This window comes from Vicugna pacos, chromosome 11 (assembly GCF_048564905.1).
Source record: "Vicugna pacos chromosome 11, VicPac4, whole genome shotgun sequence".
Taxonomy (NCBI): Eukaryota; Metazoa; Chordata; class Mammalia; order Artiodactyla; family Camelidae; genus Vicugna; species Vicugna pacos.
The window spans coordinates 22,862,097-22,885,313 of NC_132997.1; the positions used below are offsets into that span (position 1 = coordinate 22,862,097).

The window sequence follows — 23,217 nt, forward strand, 5'->3', positions numbered from 1 at the left end:
CGGCGGCGGCGGCGGCGGTCCCGAGCTGGTCGGCTAGCAGGTGTTCGACGTGGGGCCGCGCTCCAGCAGTCTCATCCTCGAGGGCTCCTACCGCATGGTGTGGTGAGTGTCCGCGCCCCGCGTGCCGGCCACGCCCGCCCGGCCTCCCGCTCCGCCTAGTTGGCTGCGGCAATGGCGTCGTGCCCGACCCGCGACCCCGACCCTGGCCGGACCGCAGCCGGGCTGCCCGCCGTCCGCGCGCCGGGGGTCTCGGGCGGGGCCGGGCCGCTCGGGCCGGGTCGTTACTCGCGGTGCTTCCCGGGCGGTCCTCGATGGCGCGCGGAGTAGGGGAGCGGCGCGGGGGTCGGAGGCCGGGACCCGGGACCCCCGGGACGGGAACTGCCCCCAGCCCTAGGGTACTTGACTAGCGGCCTTCCCTTGAAGTCCCCATAGTGAAGCCGCGAAGTACTTAAGATGCTTGAGGAGGCGGCTGCGGTCTGGATAGCGGTTCTCAGTGGCGCGTGTGCACAACCCCGAAGTCATCGTCTTGTTTTGCCCCCTCCCCTGCCTTTTCCTCCAAAGGCTTTGGTTCAGCACCTTCCGTGGTGCCAGTGGTGCTCCCCTGCGCAGGCTTTCTAACAGGCATGAAGTGGCACCAGTGTGGGTGTGGAATGTCTCCATCTTCAAGTGTTTAAATGGGTTTGGGCATGGTACTGTTCGCGTTTCAGGAAGGGTAAGTCAGCATCGCTGTTGTGATTTATTTAAGGAGTCTTTTGGAGTTGGGCCTAATTTGACTTGTCCCCCCTTTTACCGGGCGTGAGCTCTTGTACTGGCATAAAGGTTTATAGAGGTTTTAGCATAGTGACTGTGGACTTCCCTGTTGAAGCTTTAGTGGTCTGTGTGTGTGCCGCCCTGATGGAGGTCTTGCAGAGCCACATGCAGGCGCCCTTGTCTGGCTAGAGATCCCTCAGAAGTGTTCGTGGGATGGGGTTGATGGTGATTTTTCTTTGTTTTTTGTTGTTAGAACCAACTACCTGTGATATTTTGTGCTCATGCAGATTTGTGGTGTAGGCTTCCTTATGCCTAAACTTTCATGTGTGTCTTTTGTGTTATATGAAGGAAGCAGACTATTTATGATCACTTCATGTCAGTTATTGTGCTATGTACCTTATCTCATGTTACCTGAACAGCCACCAGCAGAGAGGGGAGGGCAATGCTAGCTCTATTTCAGATGAGAAAGTGTTTTGAGGTGAAGCCAGTTCTGAAGGTCCCACAACTAAAGAGTCAGACTTGAGATTGTAGCCTGAGATCCTGTTTCAGTTGCCAGAGCTCTTTTCATTACTCCCTATTTTCCTTAATTAGTATTGTTAATAATTTTGAAATTTTAGCATATTTTACTCTTACAAGCAAATTTATTTCAGAAACATTCAAATTTGAACGGTAATAATTTTAGAAATACATAGAGGGAATATTTTACCACGTATGTTAGCTAGGTACAAAGACTAGTTAAAATTCTTTAAAAAAATACTTGAATATTTGCATTCTCTTCAGGAGCAGAGTGCTTCACAGTACACAGCTGTGAAGATTCACGTGAACTCAGTAGGCTGGGAACCATAAGAGTAATTAAATTAGGTCAGGCCTAAAAGAAATAAGGTCCTAGAAGGTAACAGAAAGACAGTACTGCCCACAACATCACTTACCTGGAGTAGGTCTGATTGCTGTGCACCTGCTGGTATGTGTGTTAGTCACCAGGTCTCGTTGTGAGAAGCTCGGAATTGCCCATCACATCCTTGGGCCCTTAGAAAAAATTAATGCTTAAATGTGTACTGAAAAAGCCTAATTTTATGACATCTCAGTCAAAAAATTTTTTTTAACTGATGAGAATTTTTCCTAGCCTGAAGATGATTTAGATCTGGTAACTTTCTATCTCGGCTGTGGAGTTACGTGACTTAAGTCTCTATTAGGTGAAATGTCAAGTCCGCTTGCTTTATATATATTTTCCTTTCTTAAGAAAGATCCAAGTACAAATAATATTGGAATTAGAATCCTGGGACCAGATTATAACTTTTTACCTTCAGATTGATGATATTTCATATAAGAGTTTAATCTACATTGTGCATTATTAGTATTTAGTAAATGTTGGTTAACGATGCTGGGTTTTTGAAGGATTTCTCGATTGAAATATTAATATTTGAAGAACTGACATTTTAAAAAGCTTAATGTTTCCAGAAGGACTTAAAATTTTAAGGAAGAATTTTTTTTTTATTTTCTGAATTTTTATTAGGAATTTTGCCTTTTCCATGAAAAGTCCTTTCCTAAACATTATGTAGGGGATATAAAGAGTGGAGTTTGAATTGAGCCTTTCTGAGTGGTGTGATTTTGATAGAAAGATAATAGGTGCAAGGGACAATCTAAGCTATGGAATCCAATCCTGCAAAAGGACTTAGGTGGCAAATTGTGGAGGACTCTGTAGGCAGAAAGGAGTTTGATTTTATGTTTGTGCGATGGAGAAGGATCAGAGTTTTTGAAAAGAGGCAGGCACATGATCAGTTTTGAAATTTTGGGAGAATCTAGATCGACACTGGTGGAAATGACAGGAGAAAATTAAGGTAGGGATTCAACTAGGCTAGTGGCCTTCTGAAGTTTAAGTGAGGTAGCAGTGTGGAGGATGGAGATGTTAGAGTCAATAATGGGCTCTTGTCAGAGGAGTGGTGGACTTTTCATCATGGCAGGTATGGGATGCAAAGGATGATGAGGTCTTACAGGGTAAGAGTTTACGGTGGTGCCATCATTAGAGGAGGAATACTGTAGGCAGAGAAGGTTTGTTAAGGAAAATTAGTGGGTTCTGGTTTGGACTTGTTAAGTTTATGATGCAAGTAGGTCCTTTAGGTTGTATCCACAAGGCATCCTGAAAATAAGAGGGACATAGAATCTGGAGATGGAAATTTGTGTAAGGTGTAGTCTGGTGTACAGGAGCACAGATCCTTATTTGAGATCATTGGTTAGGTGAAATCGCATACATATATTCTGTGTGTTTATCTTTTTAGTAAACAATCCATATCATTCATAGATTTTCAAAGGGTTCATTATCCCAGAGAAGTTAAGAACCAGTGAGACAGAACAGAAAGACCAAAGAAGAAGCCTTGGCAAGCAAGTAGTTCTAAGAGGTGGAAAAGGAAGAGGAAGCTTAGGACTGGTGAGATGTACAAGACCGGAGAAAAGGGGAAAAAAATGGTATGAAAGAGAGAAGTTGAAGCTGTATGCTTCATCATCTAATTAAGATAACCATCTGTTTTGGGTAAATTCGGCTTGAAACATTTTCTGAGTCTAACTGAGAGGTCGTGGGGTCATCTCCATAGAGATGATAATTGTAGGATTGAGAGAGGACAAGATGAGAAAAAATGTGTGAGCTGAGCTGAAGGAATGCCTGACTTTAGGTGTCCTTAGTGGGCAGCTACAGAAGAGGATGAGGAGGTGTGGTCAAAGGCCAGAGACCTGGGAGTCCACATTTTCTGAGGAGCCGTGGACAAACTGGTCAGTAGGGATCAGTCCTGAGGACTGTAGAGAGCACAGTGCAGCTGGAAGACAAGCTGTTGGATTTGTTGACTTTCAGCTCTCCTGAAAAAACATAGTTTTAACAAAAATTTTGTCGTGCTCATATTTCTGATGGTGCAGTATCTGGTCCTGTTAATGTTTCTGTGATCACAGCAGTCTGGTAAGAACTACCATTTAGTCAATATTTTGTGTTATATTTTTACGCATATATTCATTAGTCCTCTTAGCCACACTGCAGGAGTGGTTCCTTTCGGTAAGTGGAAGTCTGAGACACAGCGAGGTTACTTAAATTGCCCACAGATACCCAACTAGGAAGTGGTAGAGCATCTGTGTCTGCTTCCCAAGTGATACTCAGCCAAAGAGTAGAGTTGAGAAAATGCATGCTTTCAATAGCAGAAAATATCTATTGTCTGCTTTTTGCATGGTTTGCTTTTTAGCCTTTTAAAAACCTTTCATGCAAGGTCATTCACTTAGAATTCATTCAGCACCAGTTCTCTGCAAGGACTCACATGGCGCCTGCCCTTCAGTAGCTGTTGTTCCAGACAATGGGGTGCAGTTGGGCGGGGACACAAAATGCCCCTGTAGAGTGCCGTGGGTGACAGAGGCCTGAGTGGTGTGCGGCTGTCTGTGTCTGGCTTCGCAAACCTTCGTACTGGGTGTTGGTGTGTGAGTTGGGAGTTTGCCGTGAGACGTGCTCTCCGGGTAGAGGAGAGCGCGCACGCCAAGGCACAGAAGTCTGAACATGGCACAGCCGGTCAGGGAAAGCAGGAGTTGTCTGAGAAGTGAGGCTGTGGGTGGTTGCCATGGGGAGAAAGCTGGAGTGGAGGCAGCTGGGATGGGTGGGGCCGAGTTCTGAAGGGCTTTGTTTTCAAAGGAGTTGGGACTTGATTTGGTCGGTGAAGGTCCCTGAAGGATGCCCTTTTTCTGCTGGTTCCTCATCCAATTTTGTGTTTCCCTCTTTGTCTTTCTTTGACTTTCTACTCCCTGCGCTTGTCTGTTCTGTTTACTTACTTAGGGCTACTCAGTGGGTGTGATTTTTATCCAGTCTACAGGGGCATTGAAATGTATGTGGGTTTTGTTTTACTTTTTGTTGTTGCATTGATTGGAGGTGTTATTGGCCTTTGGTGTGTATGAGGTGGAGGCCAACATGCCAAACGACCTACATGCAGTTTGCACGCAGCACATTCAGTCCCTGCACCAGAGAATCATCCTGTTTAGATGCCAGTGGTGTTTCCCTCCAGCCCATCATGAAGAAGGGCTGGGTCCTAGTCAGGTCCTGCCTTCCTCTGAGATTCATCTCCTCCAACAACTTGTCCTTATTACTTTCAGCTCTAGCCCTCCCTCCATCCCTCCCTGGGACTTTGCTGGGTATTGGTACCACCTGTTTGAAAGGCAGGACCAGCAGTGGTATAAATCATGTACAGAGGCTCCAGACCAGATTTCTAGTTGTGCTGGTTTAGCTGTTAATTTGACTTTTAAAAAAGAAGTCTCTTGTCTGGTTTTCAGAGCTCAGAGATGGGACGAGACCATTTTACTTAAGCAACAGAAAATCCAGAGTTTCTGAGCAGTTTTGAGGGCAAGTAAAATGCAAACAAAATTCATTTTGATATTAGTAACATCCCTAATGTGCTCCTGGTGATTAGCTGTAATATATATGCCATTCTGATGAATTGAATTTGTATGTTCTCAATTCTCAAGTATTAATAAAAATACTTTAATGAAAAGCATTCTAGTTGAGTTTTCCAGGAACTGTATATAGTTTATTCCTCACCTTGCTGGCAGTAATGTACCTACTAAGTAAAAATCAAGCGATTCCCCCAAAACATCTCAAGCTACCCCACCATCCATCCAGCCTGCTCTGCCCACCCACCTGCCTGACCCTGAGATACTGTTTCTTCCTTTTGGCTTCTCTTTTCTCTTTCACTTCTTGAGGCTCCCATACGTTGGAAATCCAACAGGTTAGATGTTCTCCAGGGTCTCTCAGATGCTCAGTGTTAGGGCAGGCTCTGGGCTCTGAGCCCATCCGTGGCTGATAGGAGCTGGGGGTGGGGTGTCGGCGTGAGGTCTGCAGGACTTCACCATCACCAGCTGACTAACATGACTTGCAAGCTTGCCTTAGGTGCTGTGGTTTGAAATTCATTTTCATCCTCACCTTTGAGTTATTATTTTTTTCACTGTACAGATGAGGAAACTAGGTCTTAGGTAACTTGTCCAGGGTTCACAGCCAGTAAATGTATAGCAGAACTGGGATTTGTCTAGATCTCAAAACCTGTCATTATTATTATTTTTTTTTTTACTAAACTACTGTAGACTTTCCTCTGTTGTGGTGAGTTACCTGGAAACGTGCTTCTTCCAGCCTGGGTTCCTGAATGTGTTGTCACCAAAGTATAAAATGATGATTGTCATGGCAAACTTGGGCCTGTTGTGGAGATGGAAGAAGGAGGAAGCAGAAACTTGGAAGGGGTGAGGAAGGTAGGGTCAATGCAGCTTCATTTTTATCAGAAGGTTGTTTATCAGTGTTAATCCTTCTCCTCCTACGTACCTCCACCAGTTTCTTGATGTTCACTCATTTAGTAATGATACTGAGCATGTACCTGACCTGTGTAGTAAGCAGTACGATCGAAGTGGTTTTTAATTTTTGGTGCTTACAGTCTTAACAGGAAAGTAATCACATTTACTGAAAATGATGAGGTGCAGAGTGCTACCCTTTATACCCCTAAAAAGTGGAGCAAAGCTCTGAGGAGTAGTCCGGGCCAGTTTCCTGGAGGAAGTGCTGTTTAAGCTGGGACCTGTAGAATGACTTAGAGCTAGCTGAGTGAAAGATAGGGAAGGGTGCTAAAGTGTTTCAGGCACTACTTGTGGGAAATAGATGGTAAGAAGGTAGGAACTAAAAACTAGATCAAAGCAGCTACTCCCACCCTTTGTACATTTACAAAATCTTCTTGTATCCTGCATCTCTGCATAGCTGTTTTTGTTTGTTTCTTCTCTTTTCACTTTTACCACATCCCATGCACTTGGCAGAAGAGAGCTGACCCTCGCTCCCCAGAGATACGTGTCTTCAGAGCAGTCTGATTCCTGGGGGAGAGAATCTAATCCAGCTTGGGCTAGTGTCCACCCCTGGTCTGGGCAGCTGAGGCCCAGGTGGAGTCATCTGATAAGGCTGAACTTCTCTAAGGTGGTGCAGTGAGGTGGGGGTGGTCATGAGATGTCTCCCGCTGACCTCTGACACTTACCAGGGTAGCTCTTGGTGCTGCTTCCCCAGCTCTTGTGCTGGGATGAGGCCTGCTGATGGGGGCTGTGGGGGAGGAGAAGAGGGGAGGGCAAAGTCATTTAGGCAAGAGAAGGGCTTTGGGCTGATTTTAGGGTGCTTCTGGTTTCCTGTCTTTGGCAGTATGGGGGTGGCAGCCAAACTGGGTGGCATTCTTTACAATGTATTTAATATTTGATATGTATCTAACATGTGAGTTATGCAGCCTATCAATAAACACCCAAGAACCCACCACCCACTGACTGACTTCACACCAGATTGTCGGAGGTACATGTTCTAATCTCTGGCTGGGAGTCTGCACAGTAGAGCAGGAAATAGTGTGGGCTCTGAACACCTTATGTGAACTGAGCTTGTTTTTCTCTTCTGTAGAGAAAGGGTAGTGATACCCGCCTCAGGGTTGGGAGGATTGAATGAAACACATGGGTGAGTGCTGAGCCCTTGGCCTCGGGTTAGTGCTCTAGTTGTTACTCCCGGGAAGTGAGCAGGCCTGGTGAGATCAGTGTCCTCCCTCCCCTCAGTCTCTTGGACATTATCCTGGAGTGTGAAGCAGAGTCTGTGGAAGTGAGACTGTTAGACTTGGGTCACAGTGTTGTGTGGTCTCGGGCAACATCCTCTCCTGGTGAGATTTATCAGTTAGAGCATCTTCTCTGCCTGGCCCTGGTCCATGTTCCCACCCACCCTTAGGAATGCTGCAGGTGGTGTAGGAGACAGACTGATAAGGAAATAGATTACTGTGTCACTTGGTGAAAACTCTGATATGAGAGAATTCTGAACAGAACCACTAACTCCTCCTGGGCTTCCCAGTTTGTAATTAATTCAGCAAGTGGTGTCGGTATGCACTAGGACATGTACTAGTTGTTCAGCTACTTCAGTGAATAAAACACTTAGTCCCCAGCAGCTCATGTATGGTGGATGCCTGGCTTAGAGTGAGCCCATTCCATAGGTTGTTGTTTGGTTTTGCTTATGTTTTCCTCTGCTGTTCAAAAGCTTGTAAGTTTAATTAGATCCCATTTGTTTGTCTTTCCTTTTATTTCTATTTCTTGAATAGACTGCCCGAGGAGAACATTGACAAGATATATGTGAGATAATGTTTTGCCTATGTTTTCTTCTAGGAGGTTTATTGTGTCTTGTCTTATGTTTAAGTCTTTAATCGATTTTGAGTTTAGTTTTGTACATGATGTGAGGGAGTATTCTTGCTTTATTGATTTACATTGCTGCTGTTCAGTTTTCCCAAAACCATTTGCTGAAGAGACTGTCTTTTATTCCATTGTATGTTCTTGCCTCCTTTGTCAAAGATTAATTGACCAAAAGTTTGTGGGTTCATTTCTGTGCTCTCTATTCTGTTCCATTGTTCCATAGGTCTATTTTTGTACCAATGCCATGCTGTTTTGGTGACTGTATCTCTGTAGTATTGTCTGAAGTCTGGGAGGATTATTTCTCTTGCCTCGTTCTTTTTCTTCAGCAGTGCTATGGCAATTCTGGTCTTTTGTGATTCCATATAAATGTTATTATTATTATTTGTTCTAGTTCTGTGAAATATGCCCTGGGTAATTTAATAGAGGTTTCATTAAATCTGTATGTTACCTTGGGCAGAATGACCATTTTAACAATATTGATTCTTCCAATACATGAGCATGGGATATCTTTCCATTTTGTTAAGTCTTCTTTAATTTCCTTAGTCGATGTTTTCTAGTTCTCTATGTATAAGCCTTTCACCTCCTTGGCTAGATTTATTCCTAGGTATTTTATTACTTTGGGTGGTGTTTAAAAAGGGACTGTTTCTTTACTTTCTTTTCCTATTGATTCATTGTTAGTGTAAGTAAGTGCAACTGATTTTTGTACATTAATCTTGTATCCTGCTAACTTGCTGAATTCTTTGATTAGTTCTGGTAGTTTTGTGTGGCACTTTTAGGTTTTTCTATCTATAGTATCATGTCATCTGTATATAGTGACAATTTTACCTCTAGTTTTCCATTTTGGATTCCTTTTATTTCTTTTTCCTTGCCTGATTGCTGTGTCTAGGACTTCAAGACTCTGTTGAATAGGAGTGGTTTGAGTGGACAACTTTGATGGCCCTGGATTTTAGTGGGAAAGTTTTTAGTTTTTCACAATTGAGTACTAAGCTGGCTATAGGTTTGTCATAAATAGTTTTTCTTATGTTGATATATGTTCCCTCTATACCCACTGTGTTGAGAGTTTTTATCATAAATGGGTGTTGAATTTTATCAAATGCTTTTCGTGCATCTATTCAGATGATCATGTGTTTTTTGTCCTTTCTCTCTTGATGTGGTGTATTATATTGATTGATTTGCTTATGTTGAGCCATCCTTGTGTTCCTGGGATGAGTCCAACTTGATCATGGTTTGTGAACTTTTTTATGTGCTGCTGGATTCTGTTTGCTAATATTTTGTTGAGGATTTTTGCATCTATTTTAATCAGTGATACTGGCCTATAATTCTCTTTTTTGGTAGTGTCTTTGCGTAATTTGGTATCAGGGTGATGGTGGCTTCATAGAATGAGTTTGGGTGTACTCCCTCTTTTTCAGTCTTCTGGAAGAGTTTGAGTAGGACTAGTTTGAGTTGTTCTTTGTATGGTTGGTAGAATTCCCCAGTGAAGCCATCTGGTCGTGGACTTTTATCTGTAGGGAGGTTTTTTATTGCTAATTAGATTTCATGTCTAGTGATCGGTTTGTTCAAGAGGTCAGTTTATTCTTGATTCTATCTTGGTGGACTGTATATTTCCAGAAACTTGTCCGTTTCTTCTCAGTTTTTCACTTTGTTTCTATGTAGTTGTTCATAGTATCCTCATACGATATTTTGTATTTCTGTGATATTGGTGGTCCTGGATTTTTGTTTGTAGGAAGTTCCAAAATTTACTGATTCTTACTAGTTACCAGTCTGCTTTGGAGCTCTCTGGGCTTCCTGTAACTGGGTGTCTGTTTCCTTTTCCAGGTTAGGAAAAGTTTCTGAGCTCGTTTCTTTAAATATGTTTTCTGCCCCCTTTTCTCTTCTCCTTCTGGAGCTCCTATAATGAGAATGTTATTGTGCTTGATGTTGCGCCATTAATCCTGTAAGCTGCCTTCACTTTTTTCCCCTTCCTTTCCCTTTTTGCTTCTATCTTTGAGAGAGTTCCTCATACCTGTCCTTGAGTTCACGGATTCTTTCTTGTGCTTCATCTAGTATATTTTTAAGTTCAATTATTGTATTCTTTAGTTCTGTGACTTCTATTAGGAACTTTCTTATATTTTCTAACTCTTTGTTGAAGTTCTCACTGTGTTCATCCATTATTATTCTGAGTTCAGTGGGCTTTATATAAGTGTACTTTGAATTCTTCATAAGGCCAATTACTTTTCTTCATTTCATTGTTTTTTTTTCTGGGGTTTTATCTTGTTCTTTCATTTGAAACATTGTCCACAGTCTTCTGTTTTTCTCATTTCACTTGACTCTCTATGTTGGTTTCTATGCATTAAGTAAAACAGCCACCTCTCCCAGTCTTGAAGAGTTGTGTTGGAGATGAACTTTGTCAGTTAGCCCTGCCTACTCTTGGTTGTCAATGAAACTATGACTATCCAAGCAGCTAATTTTATTTTGACAGCTCTCAGCAGTTGAGGGTGTGCCAAGATCAGTCAGTATCTCAAAGGTGAGGATCTCAACATAAAGTTTCAGACTGATTGGACTCCATACCCCCCAGTAACAGCTTTTGAAGAATATAAATATCTTGAGGCTTGGGACTGCTAATGTAGTCCCTGATGGCCCCTAGAGCTAGGAAGTTTGGAGGTGTCCCCTGGAGAACAGTCACAAAGAACAGGGCTTCAGATAAGTATACAAGCTCCTTTCTGGGAAATGTCAGTGAGCTGTAGCAAGACAGGCTGAGAGTGTAATGATGGCACCCCCAACCTACCTTCCCTGAGAGCACCTCGGTAGCCTCCTGATGTGTGCCAAACCTGAAGCCTGCCTCCAAGTCCAAAGCTCTTAGACTAGAAAAGGAGGCCTTTTTTTACATAAAGGCTGGGGATGTGTCTCAGTCTAATGTGCAAGGCCTGAAAGTGGTAGCCTGCCAGGAAGTGTCTCTCCAACTGTTACAGATCCATGGGAGTGAGACATGCAGTCGGTCCTGGCCTCCAGAGCCAGGTGACCATGGAGCATCCCCTGAGTGGAAGCCACAAAACCTGGGTCGCCAGTGTGTAGACATTCCCTGCTTGGAGATACTCTCACTCTGCAGCCTATCAGAGGGAGAGTGCAAATATGGCTGGAGTGAGGCAGTGGGAGAGTGCAAAGATGACACCTTCTGAATAAAGAGTAGCAGAAGAAATGGGAAAAGGTGAAGTAAGAAATACAGCAAGACAGAGGGAGAGCACGGGGATGATGGCACCTGCTGGCTGGAGCATAAAGCTGGCACCCAAAGGGAAGGGGAAAAAGAGATGGTACCTGCCAGTTTTATTAAGGCAGAGGGAGAGCAGGAGGATGGTACCCATCAACCTCAGTCCCTGGGGAGGAGCCCAGCAGCCCCTGCCCCTCAGACCAGTGCTTCAAAATTAGGAAATGATTCTCTTTCACATAAAGTGTGGGTGCTTTTCCAAGGGCCACTTCTGCACTTGGCCCTGGGACCAAGAGCACAGGCCCTTTAAGAGTGGTTCCTGAATTCACCGCAGCCCAGTGGGCCTCACAGCCATGTGTCCTGAGGGTCTTCCAAGTCAGATGCTTTGGGGGTTTCTCTCTCAGTTGTCAGTCTTCAAAGTTTGAGTCCCCAGTGCGGGGGTACAAACCATTCACACCTCAGGTAGAAGTTCCATGTTCTGAGTTCCCTCCTGAGTGTGTCTGTGTACACCAGGGGTGGGGTTACTGGTGAAACTGTGTCTCAGCCTTTCCCACCTGCTTTGATGTGGTTTCCCTCTTGTTTGCCTGATGTGAAGGGGTTGCTCCACCATTTCTCAGGCTTTTCCAGAGGCAATTGTTCCATGTGTAGCTGTAGATTTGTTGTGTTTGCGGGAGGAGGTGAATTCAGGATGGTTCCATGGCGCCACTTTGAATTCAAACCTATTATATATGTTTTAAACTTTGGTTTTCAATTGCTCAGGTCACTGCTAGTATATGGAAGTATGATTAATGCTGTGTATTCATGTTTATGTATGGATCTCATATTCTGGGATCTTTCTAAAACTATTTATTATAATTTATTATGAGTTTTCTTACAGATTCCTTGCAGTTTCTCCATAGACAATGATGTCATCTGTAAATAATGACAATTATATTTCTCCTTTTCTAGTCGGTGTGCCTTCATTTCCTTTCTTGCCGCACTGCACTGACTAGAACCTGTAGTAAAGTTGCACACTACAGAAGAGAGCAGACATGCTAACGTTTTCAAACCAAGAAAAGCGTTCATTCTTTCACCATTATGATGTGGGATATGGGTGTTTTGCGGATGTTCTTTGTTAGGTTGAGGTAGTTGGCTTCTACTCCTAGTTTCTGAGCATTTTTTATATGAATGGGTGTTGAATTTTGTTTAATGCTTTTTCTGTATTAATTGATGTGACTGCATGGGTTCTTTTCTTTAGACTCTTCATAGGGTAGGTCACAGTGTTGATTTGTGACTATTGAACCAGGCTTGCATTCCTGGAATATATTCCGCTTGGTGATCGTCTTATTCATGTAGATGCTTATGGTAGGTGTTCTTGTGGATTTCTTGCTGTAGGCTAAATTATGTTTCCCCAAAGGGGTCCATGTCTAATCACTTCTATGACAATGTGTGAGTGTTACCTTGTATGCAAAAGGGAGTTTGTAGAAGTAACTAAGTTAAAAATCTTGAGATGGGTTTATCATAAATTTTCCGGCTTTACTTAATATAAAAGGTGGGACACCGGAACTGAGTCAGGGAGACGAGATGATAGAAGCAGAGACTAATGTGATGCACTTTGAAGATGGAAGAAGGGACCAACTGCAAGGATGACAGGCATCCTCTGGAAGCCAGAAAGGGAAAGGGAACAGTCTCCTGTGAGGCCTCAAAAGCAATCAGCCCTGCTGACACGTTGACTGACATCAGACTACTGACCTGCAAAACATTACTATAATAAATTTGAGATATTTTAAGCTAGTAAATAGTAATTTGTAATTTAATGATACAGTTTGTAATTTGTAATATTTTATAATAATTTGTCATAACAGCCAGAGAAAATGAACACACATATTTTGTTGAGAATTTGGGTGTGTATCCTGGTTATATTTGTCAGAAATTTTCTTTTTTGAGCTGTCATTGTCAGGTTTTGGTGTTACATTATGCTGGCCTTATAAAATAAGTTGGGACATAATCACTGTGCTTCTACTTGCTGGAACAGATTTTGTGGAATTCATATTATTCTTTATAAATGTTTGTGGTTTTCAAGGAATTTACCCACTTCATGTTTCTTCTGCCTGCGTTTGTGTGTGTGTGTGTGTGTTTGTATAATTTTTTTTGAAGTGTAGTCGGTTTACAATGTTGTGTCAATTTCTGGTGTGCAGCTTAATGCTTTAGTCATAAATGAACATACATATATTTGCTTTCATATTCTATTTCATTAAAGGTTACTGCAAGATGTTGAATATATTTCCCCGTGCTATACAGTATAAACCTGTTGCTTATCTATTTTATATATTGTAGTTAGTATCTGCAAATCTCAGACTTTCAATTTACCCGTTCCCGCTCCCTTCCCCTCTGATAACGATAGTTTGTTCGCTCTGTCTGTGAGTCTGTTTCTGTTTTGCAGATAAGTCCATTTGCTTCTTCTCCTTTAGATTCCACACTTAAGTGATATCATATGGTATTTATATTTCACTTTCTGGCTAATTTCACTTAGAATGCCCATCTCCAAGTCTACCTATGTGTTGCAAATGGCATTATTTTATTCTTGTTTATGCCTTGAGTTGTATTCCACTGTGTAAATGTACCACAACTTACTTATCCAGTCATCTGTCATTGGACATTTAGGTGTTTCTGTGTCTTGGCAATTGTAAGTAGTGCTGCTGTGAACATTGGGGTGCATGTATCTTTTCAATTAGAGTTTTCTCTGGATATATGCACAAGAAGGGATTGCTGGATCATCGGGTAAGTCTTTTTAGTTGTTTGAGGAATCTCCGTCGGTTGTCCGTAATGGCTGCACCAAACTGCATTCCCACCAACAGTGTAGTGGGGGTCCCTTATAGGAGAAACTGTTTCATACGCAAATACAAATCTGTGTTGACACCAGTCCACACACAGGTCCAGCCATGGGTGGGAAGGGAACAAATAGTAATTGTGGGGCGTCTTTGCAGACTCGTTAGTCCCTAAGGCCACAGCAAGATGGGTCGTCCTCCCTCACCTGGACAAGAAGCTCCCGCACAGAAATCCCACAAATCCCACAGCGATGCTGACTTTCATTCCCCTTTTACGCACCTTTAACAGGCACCCCATGAACTTCCTCTCAGCCCATTCCCCTTGTGTCCTTGGGATTAAGAGGGAGCTGCCTCCACCACTCCCCACATTGCAGTAATCCCAGGAGGCTAGAAGAGGCTCCCTCTACAATGGTGCAGAGAGGCAAAAAGCCCTGTCTCTCAGGCCAGGTCTTCCCCTCTGGTCAGGACACCCAGACAGGAAACCCTGGCCTGTCATCTGGCCGCCTCAGAGAAGCAGACTGAAGCTCCCCAAGGACAAGGGCTGTCTCCAGGCTCCATTCTAGAGAACTGGTTAGTGTCCAGAGGGCTGAAAGGCATGGAAACAGCTCTCCATCACTTGTTTGCTCAGGGGTGCAGATGATGGGATGTCCCACAGGCCCTTGGCCAATCAGGCTTGAGGGAAAAGACAATGCAGGGGTCCCTGGGGAAAGTGAGAGCCTCAGGCTCCCAGGAGCTGTCTGAGGACCCCACGTCAATGCGGAGGAAGGTCTAGTCAGCCCCCTGTGGATCTGTAGCTCCTGGGACCTCCTCAGCCTCCTTCTCAGGACCCGTCTCTGTAGAGCAGCACACACATGAATAAGACTGCAGTGTTCTGAGATCATTTCCAAACAAAACTTTCATTATTAACATTTTACATACATCACCCCCAAGGTGCTGCTCCCACCCACAGCCACCCAGACCCACCTCCCCCAGCCTCTAACTCCCCACCACCCCACCCCACCTTGGCCCTGATGGTGCCCCCTCCTTCCCTGCCCTTCCTCCCTGCCCCCCACTTCAGCTGGGGTCAGCACTGAATGAGGAGGGGTCCCTAAGTTCCCCTGGGGACCCCCTGGGGGCTGATAGTGGAGGGCTGGCCCACTGTTCCCTACTGGGTGCAGTGCCTCTTTCTCTTCCTCCTCCTCCTCCCTGCGACATACAGGTCACACCTTGTCTGTTTTGCCTGTGAGGGTCGAGCCAGCCCCAGAGTCAAGGCAGGCCCCCCAGATCCTGAGGTCAGGCCTCGTCAGGGACAGCTTCCCAGCCGACACTGGGCCTCCACTAGAGGCCGTTTCCTCGACAGCTGGTGGAGTTGCTGGGCTGAGGACAGATCTTTGAGGGGAAGGGGCCTGGGGAGCCCCCCAACCTTCAGGGCAGCCAAATCTAAGGGCTCTGGGGCAGAGCTCTGGGACATCCCCCAGGGCCACAGGCAGGACTGAGAGGCCAAGACGAAGGCCAGGCTGCAGAGCTCCTCCTTGTGCTCACTGGACCCATCCCCTGGCCCTGGGGCCTCCCTAAGAGGACACATCTCTCTGAGAACTGAAGCATCACTGGGTCCCAGGCTCCTTGAAGTGTGCTTTCGACCCTGGGGAGGCGAAAGGCGCTGTCCAGCTCAGAATGGAGGGAAACCGTGATGTCCTGGAGAGAGAATAAAGCCTTTGGTCCTGAACAGGCCATTGTCTGCTAAGTAGTGCTTTAGAAGTTCCTCAAAATCAGTGTCTGGTGGGCTGTCTTTATCACTAACCCCTAGCTGGGGGCCTTGGTCACGTGTCTGGCATCTTGGCCAAATTAGACTCACGAGTGCTTGAGTCCAAATGGGGTGCACTGTGACTGGTGGGTGCCCTCACACCCAACTCCTCCTTCAGGGCCGGGAATTGTTTCTGCACCAGCTGGTAGGAGGGAGGTGGACAGTGACTGGCCCCACATACATGAGTGAGGGAGAAGGACTGCTGGGTAGGGGGATGATGGCATTGGGGAGCAAGAAAGGGGGCATCACCAGGACTCCAGTCAAAGTACAGACACTAGAGCACTCCTGCTGTCCTCCTGGGCCTTATTCCCAGCTGTGTGTCCTTCCTTTCCCTCTGGGTCCCCATCCTCTCCTTCCTATGGTCTTGCATCGCACCCAGTCCCTAGCAGGCCCTCCACAAGGCCAGGCCTTTCAGGCAGGGGAGGGATGAACAGAAACAGGTGGGCCTCCTGTTCTGTGGTCCCATCCCTCCCACGGCTGACCTGGGTCCTTGCCTCCCTTGGTTACCTGGGTGTCTCTCGCCTTCCCTTTTCTACCTGGGGTCCATCCCTCCCTTGTCTCCCTGAGTGTCCCTCCCTCCTCTGGCTCACCTCTTCAAGGGTTAGTCCTTCCTTCTGTTCCAACTGTTCAGCTAGGGCCAGGAGGTCCAGCTGTGTTTCTGTGGAAAGCGGTTCTGCCAGGAATCGAGGGTGAATGACTGCCTCTCCCTAAGAAGGAAGGAAGAGGCCTGGAGTAACTTTTGAGTCATGAATACCTGGAGGGAAAGTGAAAAACAGACCCACCCCATTGTCCTCCACAAGGTAGCTTGTTTTAAACCACCGAGGCAGTCATCTAGACACAGAGAGAGAGAGAGCAAGCAAGCAAGTGAGAGCACTCAGGGACAAGGATCAGAACTTAAGCCCCAAAGGCCCGGGCAGAACCCCTGTCCTGGTGCTGAGAGTGCCAATCCCTGGAATCTTGCAGCCCCCAGGCTCCAGGCCTAGCCCACCTTGGTGACGCAGGCTTCCTGGGAGCACAGCTTGTCAGTGTAGCTCAGGAGACGTGGGTCCGTGTAGGTCCCGTTCTCTTCCTGCTTCAGTTCATTTCTGTCCTCTTGGAATTCTGCATCTAGCTCCCCAGTGGCTGAGGGGACAGGCCCCACCAGCCCCTCCATGGTGTCCACATGCTCTTTCACAGCCTCAGGGGGAATCTCCTTAGGTGCCATGTTCTCCCAGGGACACTGGGATCTGTGTAGCTTCCTGGGCACACACACTGGGGCAGAGCGGGAGGAGGAAATAGAGGTGAGGGGCTCTTGCGTCCAGCTTCTGACCATGCAGCGCACATGCTGGTTCAGACAGTGTTTGAACAACATGGACGTGGGTGTCCTTCGAGTCAAGGCCAACTGTATCTTCACCCACAATGATGGGGTATGAGGAGGGAGAGGTAAGGGGGAGGTTCTAAGAGAGTCACATGTGAGGAAGTGTGGAACCTCCAATTTTCCAACTGTCTCCTCATCCAGCCTGCTTCTCAGGCAGGCTGTATGTGGTGGCCTTAGACAGGGAGGTGGGAGTTTTGTAACTGACCAAATCAGTACCCTAGGGTGACAAAGGACAGCTGAGACCCCTCGATGGCTGTTGAGGGTGAAAGACCAGTAACCCCCTTGAGGGAAAAGGACTGATTGGGGGGACAGTGGCTGCCCTAACCCCCTGTTACCTTTGTGTTCAGCTGCAGTGGGCACGTAAGTACCTGACTGAGGGCCCACATTTGGGGCTGGGGGCCCCCAAGGTTCTGGCTTTGGTGGGGCTGGAGGAGGCAGGCCCTGCACCCCCTTCATCCACTGCACCTGCTGAGTCTACATTTCCTCCTTTGCCTCAAATTCCATGAACCTGAAGGGTAAGGGAGGCACAGGCCATGCTGAGAAAAAGACTTGGGCTCTGGAGCCCACCAAGGGAGCAGAGACAGAGGCATCAGAAGAGGTTGTGCTGGGGACAGTCAAGGTCTGAGAGGTACTGTCCCCAGCGGGGAGCTGCTACTGGAGCAAATATCATCTCGGGACACCCTGCCTCCCCAGCACTGGATGATGTTCAGTAGCAAACACCCAGGTTGCTGAATTGAAATGGGCCTGCATGGAAAACGTAGAGAGGAGATCAGGAAGGAGTCACATGGACTGTACTGAGAGCACTACCTGGATGTGACATCTTGTGTGACGGTGACTCCTGGGAGAATAGAAGCCCTGGAGGGCAGGGCTGTTGTCTGCTGGATGCATTAAATGATGGTTGTTCCTAGGAAAGCACCTGTCCCTAGTGGACCTTCCTATTTGAGGAATGAATGAGCCCAATCAGCCCCATCACACAGATCTGAGTGGACCTGGGACCCCACTTCTCCCTCCCAGGGGTCCCTGCCCTCACTCTCCTAGGACAGGGACAGCTATTGGACCACAAGTCCCTTTTGAAATGGGAAAACAGTTCCACCCAAGGCCAAAGCCCCAGTGACCCAGGAGGCAGAGGCTTCCTCATGGGCAGGAGGACAATGACCAATTAGCCGAAACACATCCCTTCCAGCTAACGTTTCCAGGGGCCAGGGCCCCAGGAAGCACTTTCCATGAAGGGCCCCCTCTGTTCCTGCCCTGCTACGGCCTGATCCTCTCTTGACCCCAGTGTGCAGAGGGGCAAACTGAGGCTCACAGAGGTAGAGTGACAATCCCACATGTGACTGCTAGTAAGTGGCTGAGTCACCAATGTCCCATGAGAACAGAGTGCTCACCTTTGGAACAGAAGGTCCAGCACCTGCTAGGCGGTGGCGAAAGTTTATACTTGCCCAGGAATGTGTGCAGGTAGGAGGGGTGGCCTCCCAGTACGGCAGGCACCAGGTTCACCACCAGCTTCTCCAGCCTGTGTCACTGAAGGCTCCACACCCTGTAGGTCTCATCCCTGCTCCCTAATGGTCCAGCTCCCCTCTGGGGTGGAAAGAGGAGAGACATGAGTCAGAGGCAGCACCAGGGACCCCCAGGGGTTTGGGGCTGGAGCTCAGACCAAATGGTTAAGCCTAAAGTTCTTGTGCCAGAGGTGGAAGAGGGAAGCCCTGAACAGATTCAAAGTTCTCAGCATCACCAGTACAAGGGGCGGAGGGCGATGATTAAAAGAATTAGTGTCTGAGATCATTGTGTCAGCACAGCAGTGACAGCACCTCCCTGATGAACTACTTCATCCCTGTGACTGCTGCCTTAACATCCCATTTTAGAGATGAGAACACAGAGGCTGATCCCAGGGTGGGAGGGATCAGGGTCCTCAGGCCAATGTGGACACATGGGGATGGAGGAGAAACAGGACAGTCTATAGAAAAATGCAGAAACTTCCTTGACTTAACATGAACCGAGATTCTGTCAAAGTCTCTGAGATTCTGACTCGTATGTGGGCACTGACTTTGCATCTGGCCAAGGCAGGACCTGGGCTGTGAGGGTGGGTGGGAGAGATGGGGCATCAGATTCCTTTGCCAGCAGGTCTCTAAGAGTGAGCCCAGGGGAGGAGCAGGGCAGATCTGGGAACCGGGCCTTCCTGGGTGTGGAGTCTCCTCGGTCACACTCACCCTGAGCCTAACCTGGGCTCTGTTGGTGTCATGGGTCACATGCCCGTCCTGCAGGGAGATGGCATGGGGTAGTCTATGGACCAGGTCCTGTGAGGAGTCCTGCAGACACAGTGCCCAGCAGCCAGGCAGAAACCTCAGAGCCCTGTCTGGTTGTCCTGACTGGTTCTCAGACCCATAAGACAGCTCCAGTCTCGACACGCACACACCACTCTCTGCACAGACCTCTATCAGGGACAAAAAAGCTGACAACCTCAGGGCCTTGGATTCCCACTGGCACAGAGAACAGGCCCCTCAGGAGTCCTCTTTCCCCCTGCCAGCTGTGTCCTCAGGTGTGGCCATGACAGGACCACCAGGTTACCACGTGTTCAATGACTCATTCCTGCCCAGAGGGGACACCTCCCCTCAAGTCCCCCTTCCTCCACAAGGAGATGAGTGGAGTGGGCCTGCCCAGGGAGGGCTCCCAGAGGAGGCTGGTCCCAGATTGGCCTGCTCCAGGCTAGCCGGTGTTACCTTAAGTGACCGCCTCATAATAGACCAGAGGTGTTGGGGTTGAGGGTTCAACCAATGCCTACAGCCTCTCAGAAACCTCTCACCACATAGTTTCCTGGAGTAGAAGCCCCGGGAGTTCACGAAACAGAAAGGACATGTTTCTCTGTGAACTGTCTCCAGCCAAGTGATGTTGCTCTGGGGCTGTCCCTAGAATGTGGGTGCCTGGTAGCCAGGTTCCATTTCTGTTGGGGTCTGTGGTAAAGGAAGTGATGTCACTTCCTGGGGTCCACTTCCTGGAACCCCCTCCTCAGACAACACATCCACACACAGCCCTCTGGGCTGCTGCCTGCTCACCCCCTTCTCCTCAGAAACCCACCTCTTCCACAGTTACAGCAGCCGTGCTGTCTCCACGGCTCCCGGGGAGGCTCTGTGTGCAGCTATGAGGAGAGGACCTGGCTTCCAGACTCAACTCCTCATTGTTACCTGTTCTACATCTTGTATTTATCCTGGTGTTTCTCCAGGACGGTCCCCCATCTGCACAGTGGGGCTGATTCTAGTCATACTTCTGGAGATGTCCTCAGGCGCATGTGGGATAAGACCTGAGAAGTGTAGGAGTGGTGTCACTTATATGTGATGCCTCCAACCCCATGATTTTTTGTCTTATAACCAAGCTCACATCTGTTCCTCTCCTGATCCCACCCCATAGTCCTTAATGTCACTGTGCATGTGTGTCTATGTGTTTGTGTTTCCTTTTTTAACATTTTTTATTGATTTATAATCATTTTACAATGTTGTGTCAAATTCCAGTGTTCAGCACAATTTTTCATTCATGCACATATACACACTCATTGTCACATTTTATCCTCTGTGAGTTATAATATTTTGTATATATTTTCCTGTGCTATACAGTGTAATCTTGTTTATCTATTCTACAATTTTGAAATCCCAGTCTATCCCTTCCCAGCCTGCACCCCCCGGCAACCACAAGGCTATTCTCTGTCTATGAGTTTATTTCTGTCCTGTATTTATGCTTTGTTTTTGTTTGCTTGTTTCTTTTTGTTTTTGTTTTTTAGATTCCACATATGAGCAGTCTCATATGGTATTTTTCTTTCTCTTTCTGGCTTACTTCACTTAGAATGACATTCTCCAGGAGCATACATGTTGCTGCAAATGGCATTATGTTGCCAGTTTTTATGGCTGAGTAGTATTCCATTGTATAAATATACCACATTTTCTTTATCCAGTCACCTGATGGACATTTAGGCTGTTTCCATGTTTTGGCTATCGTAAATAGTGCTGCTGTGAACATTGGGGTGCAGGTGTCTGTGTTTCTGTGTGTGTGCTTCTGCACATGTGCAAGCCAGTGCTCACTCTCTGTGTTGCCAGCAGAAAACTCCCCCCACATGGGAGGGTTAGGCAAGAGCTTCCTGACATCTGAGGGTTTCTAATTTCCAAAGCAAACCTGATGAAAGGGGCTCAATTCTTGGCCAGCAGGTCAAAGCACCGTGACCCCAGGCCATTCAGGCAGCAGGGGCTGGAGCTGGGGTCACAGACTCACACAGTCTGGTTCCACTGTCCACACTCAGAACCACAGTGCTGGGGGCAGGGTGACTGTCTGCTTCATGGGCACAAAGCCTGACAGGGTCATCTCTGGCTAGACACACAGTGCTCCAGGGACAGACAGGCAGTTGAAGGGTTGCTGTCACCAGAGAGATGTGATAGTCTCATTTGGTGCTGCCTCTATGTTCCTGTCCTCACATGCCTTTCCCCAAGTTCCAGCCCCAGTATAAACAGTCACCTTCCCCAGGAACAATAGGATTTTTATCCAGTGGCATAAGAAGACCCTCAATGTCAGTGGAAATTCCCTGGTAATCAGCTTCTCCCAGTGATTTCATGAGGAAAGTATCAGATATAATCTAATCTCCTAAGTGTCTAAGGTTCAGTCTGACCCAAGCTGCCTTCTGGAACTCTCTTCCCACCCATTCCCCTGTCCATGCAACAGTGCCATTCTCCCCACCTGCTCAAACCAGAACCTGGGGCCCTATCTGCTCCGTCTGTCCTCCTCACCCTACATGCAGCCAACTCCTCCCCTGTCCCTGGGTCCCAATGCCAAGTGCATTCATCACCTCTCTGTATCTCCCTCCCCTCCCTGTCCAGGCCACCACTGACACTGTCCTGGATTCATGCTCTTTGCTTCCCTTTCTCACTCCCTCTGACCCAAGGGAGGGATGGTTAAAAGACAGATCTGTTGCTGTGACTCTGCTAACACACAGGGAACCTCTCAGAGGCACTTTGGGGAAAAGCCCCAGTCCTCAGCCATACCTGAAGACCCTCCTCCTGCCAGCAGCCCACCTGGCCTTGCTGCCCCCAGTCCAGCCACTCTGGCCTCTGTCTGTTCTTCCAAGAACCACCCCCTGCCCTGCCTTCAAAATCCCCAGGCTGGGAGCCAATTGAGCTCTTTACCTGGGTGACTTCTCCTTCAGGTTTACCTCAAATGCTGGATGTTGGTCTGCCCTGGGCCCTCAGCTCCTCCCCCAGGGCTCTTTCCATCAACTAGGGAGTCATTATTCTAGTCTGCTGGGCCCCAGGGTTGGTTTGGGGAAATTTCAGGAACCTGGGATCCTGGGCAACCTCCCGGTGCCTAGCCCTGTGACTCCTCCTGCCACTCGCTTGCAGGTGACCCAGAGGGCTTTGTCACCCCCTGTGAACCTGGGAGAAAAGGCCCTGCAGCCCTCCAGAGCCCCTCCTCCCTGCTGGGATTCCAATGGGAATTAAAAGGAGGGGAAAGCCAGAGTGGTGGGAGGGGCTTCCAGATCCTGACCTGCCCATCACAAGCCCAGCTTGGAGAAGCAGGCTTGGGGATGGAGAATGGAGCTCACATTTGGACAAGTCCAGTTAGAGCTGAACACAAGAACTCTAGTGCTGATGCTTGTTAGATGCTGACAATAAAGGAGAGGAATTCAAAGGAATTCTGGGCTGGAAATCAAAGTTTGTGAGTCAGGGAGAGACAGCACTTAAAGCCTTGGAACTAGGTGAGATCATTCCAAGACCAAATGTGAAAAGGAAAGAACAAAGCATGTGTGTGTTGTGGTGGTGGGAAGTGGAGTAGACTGAGCAGGAGAAGCCACAGAGGTAAGAATCAGGAAGCTGTAGGGCAGGGAGAGTAGGGCCAGGTGAAGGGACTGTTCCATGGAGAAGGGGATGTTAGCTGTATCAGTTGCTGATGGGGCAGGATGAGAACTGAGGGGTGACCACTGGATTCAGCAACATGGAGGCCACAAGTGACCCTGACAGGGTGATTGGGTGAATGTTGGGTGTGAGGCTTGGAGTAGGTTCTAGAAAGAAGTGGCAGAGCATTTGGAGGGGAGACTGGACAAGCTCTGACCATGTCTGCTTTAAAGGGAAGGAGGGATAGGGCAGCAGCTGATGGAGATACAAGGGTCCATGTCCCATAG

At 47.3% G+C, this 23,217-nt stretch overlaps 1 long non-coding RNA gene across 1 annotated transcript in view; it reads left to right on the forward strand.

Moving 5' to 3' along the window:
• Nucleotides 1-12: 12 nt before the first annotated feature.
• Nucleotides 13-23,217, forward strand: part of LOC140699213 (uncharacterized) — a 44,398-nt gene continuing 21,193 nt past the window's right edge. The window contains exon 1 of the long non-coding RNA XR_012077225.1: nt 13-102. This is a non-coding gene — a long non-coding RNA (uncharacterized lncRNA). The remainder of the gene's footprint in view (nt 103-23,217) is intronic.